The sequence below is a fragment of the Zingiber officinale genome, chromosome 6A (assembly GCF_018446385.1).
Source record: "Zingiber officinale cultivar Zhangliang chromosome 6A, Zo_v1.1, whole genome shotgun sequence".
Taxonomy (NCBI): Eukaryota; Viridiplantae; Streptophyta; class Magnoliopsida; order Zingiberales; family Zingiberaceae; genus Zingiber; species Zingiber officinale.
This window is the reverse complement of record NC_055997.1, coordinates 65,640,663-65,644,732: the sequence shown is the minus strand read 5'-3', so window position 1 is coordinate 65,644,732 and position 4,070 is coordinate 65,640,663. Positions and strand designations below refer to the sequence as shown.

General features: G+C 37.3%; 1 long non-coding RNA gene across 2 annotated transcripts; it reads right to left on the bottom strand.

The window, feature by feature from the left end:
- Positions 1-250: 250 nt before the first annotated feature.
- LOC121994024 lies at positions 251-985 on the bottom strand. 2 transcript variants are annotated; one of them, XR_006115541.1, is made up of 4 exons: positions 932-985; positions 716-849; positions 454-619; positions 251-309 (listed from the first exon to the last, which is right to left on the bottom strand). It is a non-coding gene; the product is annotated as an uncharacterized LOC121994024 (long non-coding RNA). The 2 variants fall into 2 exon arrangements; XR_006115542.1 differs by having other exon boundaries at positions 716-862; positions 932-983.
- Positions 986-4,070: the final 3,085 nt, after the last annotated feature.

Genomic DNA, 4,070 nt, shown 5'->3' with positions numbered 1-4,070 from the left:
GAAATAAAATCCAGTACCTAGTCCTAACGTCAGTAGAGCATGGTATGTCACTTACTCTAGGAACTAAAGTACTCATGGCAATAATCACGAGGTATAAACATGGATACCTAGCAAGCAACTAAACAGAACATGCTATGGATATCAAACTAACATACCAAAGACAAACATGATTATTGCTTGTAGCTATAAAATACTATGCATATCCAAATGACAATATCATAAAAGATAAGTCAAGAGGTACCCGCCTCCAATCGAAAAGTCCAATCCGGTCCAAATACGACGTCGAGATATTCGTCTCGCGTCAAAGTCCTGTGTCCAATAAATAAATATTTTATTTAACTACACTCAAATGCATAACCAAATAAAAATCCTTGAGGCTCAATTAGGGTAAAACCCTAATAAATCTAACCATCTAGTAATCCAATTTATCCATAATTCGATACATAACCATACCTCAAGCTCAGCCAAAACGTGTACTGCCTGAAGGAGGTCCTGTCGAATCCAAGGTGCTGCTGGATCAAAGAGCAACCCACAACACAAAATCTTGCTGAAATCTTTCCTCACCGATATCAACCGAATCAAGCAAGAAGTCACTAATCAAGCAACCACCTTCTAGTCTCTGCCAAACATCCCAAGCACACCTCACTGATCAAAAAATAAAATCCCTCTGGAACCAGTCGGTGGAAATCATAGATCAAACAACAACCTAACTCACCTTGCTGTCACCTTCACCGTGATCAAACCATCCAAACCTAACCAATATAGGTGTGTCGATCTGCCGTGAAAAGAGACCTTCCTGCCACAGTGTCGGATCAAGGCAGAATCAACAATTCCAGACACCAACAAACCCTATAAAGATCAGCTACCCAATCATAGACAGTGTTAGGGTACAGGCTAGAGAGGATCAAGTGAAAACAACTCAAGAACCTACCCTTGTCATCAACACATGTTTCCGATCCCTGGCGATCTAAAGCATGGTGACTGCTGCTAGGGCACAGAAGGTGGCCGTTGTGCTGCCAAACCATTGCAAAGAGGCTAGGGCATGATCTCCGCGATAGAAGGGCTTCGCAGCTCCGACGATAGCCGACGACGTCGTTGATCAAAGAAGAACCGGATATCAGCAGATGGAAGAGGCGTTCGGCTTTGGGCAGAGAAGGCGTCGGGAAGGAAGAAGTCGGCTAGGTCACTCGAGATGGAGGAAGAGGAGAAGGAAATAATTGTCGATGGTGGCTCAAAAGTCTCGCCGGCGGCAAAACTCTAGGGCTCAGCACAAGAAGGGGAAGAGAAGGAAGGGTTGCAAAAACCCTCAGCCACAGCTTTTATACCGCAGGAGGAGAACCGGCGGGGAAGGGCGGCGGCGACGCGTCGGTGGGCAGCGTCGGCCCCTTAGGGCACGGGTCGGTTGAGGAAAGGGGGTGCGGCATGCGGGGGAAAAGGAAACGGCGATGGGAAGAGAGGAAAAGGAGAAAAAGAAAGAAAATAAAAAAGAAAAATAAAAAACAAAATTTCAACTTTTCCTCGTTAAAATAGGGTAGCCTAAACAGGCTTTCCTGGCCTCATTTTTATCCCCGTAAACTGGTGCATATGGTCTCCGAAAAATTTCCATAAAATTTCTAAAATTTCAAAAAAATTACCTTATTAATATTCGCCATTTTCCCGGTATTTTACAGGAATAGCTACCATACAAAATATGGAGCTTGTACAAGTTTCATAGAAGCTGCATAAAAAAATATGCGGCACAAAATATGATAACCACAAAAGTTCACATAAAAATAATTAGACGAAACAAAAGCTGCAAAAAAAAATAAGCAGCACAAAATATGGTAACCACAAAAGTTCACAAAGTAAGCAGCATAGTTCTTGGCTTAGCCGTAAATGAAGTATGCGTATTTGAGTTTTGAGGAGCTTGCTTCATTACATATTTGTCTGCATTTCATTGTAACTTGATGCCAACGACACCTATATTGACTGATATTAATCACTCTTAGTGGTGTCCTTTAGTTGATGTGCATTTCATTATAGCAACATCCACCTAATTGATGTACCTGGAGAAAAAACAAAACAAGGAAACCCATGTAAGTCTACTAAAAATGACAGATGCTACTAAAAATGGCAGATGCTCCAATATATCAATGTAGTCAGAGCATAACAACAAATTAACTACAAATTAAAAATATTGTTTATCCAATATGTATCAATGCTCCAATATATCTATGATCGTTTCTCCTACCAAAACTAAGCTATCAAGAACATCACTTATTTGTCTTAATTTAGCCCATACACACACATGAAATTTGAACATTACCATAACATAACTTTTCTCAATAAAATCTGTAATCTTTAACATATTTTGCTTATGCATAAAAATCATGGTCAATGTGAGAATGTGTACTATTCCAGTCCAAAGCAAGCTACATAATTCCAATTGCTATACTACATGAGGAAAAAGCATCATGTGTTTGTGTTGCCGCATTAGACATTAGACCTCTTTCCTAAGCTACCTTAAGACCAAAAAAGAGTTTTCAATGAACTAATTAAAGACTAGCAAATCCTGAACAATAGTTGAAACACCTGTCTGCCAAGTTTATGATCACCTTCTACATGAAGGGGACACAAGCCATGCCTGCCCAGGCATATTTGTCTCTATTTGAACAAGTACTTCATTGATCTTAAAAACAAACAGTGCTCTCAGATTGCATGCCCAAAACTTTTGTTTAAGCCTACTAAAATAAAGTTTTCTTTATTGATCATCCGATCATTAATTCTGTTTGCCAGAATATTCTTGACTTTGTTAGTTCCATGGCAATAGAAAGAATGAGTAACTAAGTCATTAATCAAAAGAAATATAGGGGCATCATGAAGTTTGTGCATATAAAAATACTTTCAAGTTGTTAATAAGTATACTGATACAACAAATCTGATCTTATGAGAAATGGTTACAAAGACAACAAAGGTGTAAACCTGGTTAATTTCTTACCATCCTTCCCGATTACTTGTCTGAAAATAACCATTATCAGAGTGAACCTGAGATAATTGTGTTGACAAAAGTGGTGGAAATTGAGTTTCGGTAATACTGAAACCTTCAACACAGCTATAATTTGTAGGCTAAAATAATAAAATATAGTATTAGATAGTGATAACATAATTATCTAAGTTTAACATACTAAAACAATCCTTAACTTGATTGATCATCAGTTGACATTCTACATTGGGCATGCTGGATATACTTTCACAACACCCTTCTACATCCTGCTATATAAAAAATAGAATGATTTAATTCTATATAATTTCTCAAATGTAACGACAAGAAATAAATAACACTTTAGTAAGAATGCGGAGAAACCTTAACAATTGTTGAACTTTGCTTTTCTTTGAAATCTTATCTAAGGCACCTTTCAATCTCTTACTTGAAATCATTTTTTTCTTTGTTTTAATTCCTTTGACTCCAAGAGAATTTCCTTCACCAATTTCAAACTCTGTTTCACCTCTCATCCACCATCTTAAACATACTCAACAAACCATCTTTAACAACCTTGTAAGTGTCTTCCCTCTCAGCTGCCTTGGTAACCAATTGAACATACAACCCACTTAATTCTTTATATCACAAATTGGTGCAATCTTTTGGATCCAAACTACCTTTGTTCGCAATTAAATCAATAACTCTAAAGTATCCATCTTTCGCTTTTCGTGTCCACCTTTCAATATATACTCATTTGGGATCTTCATGATATTTTTCATTGTAAATATTTTCAAAATATGAGAACACAAAATCCCAGCAAAATCAAATTTTCTACAGCTACACTCAATTTTTTGACCCGATGAATCAAGTGTAACTATATGATGGTAACTCTTTTTGTGAGAAGTAATCTTGTATTTTGTATGTGATTTAACATCCTCACAAATTTCTACACTAGAATCATGAGATTTGTACCACTCTTGTTCAAAACACTTGTATGCCTCAGGAGTATAAATACAACTTGCATGCTTTAAATTTCAATTGGATACACTAAACATGAAACACTTGTATTTGATCTAAAATCTGCTTTTAACTCCTCATATCGACGATCATC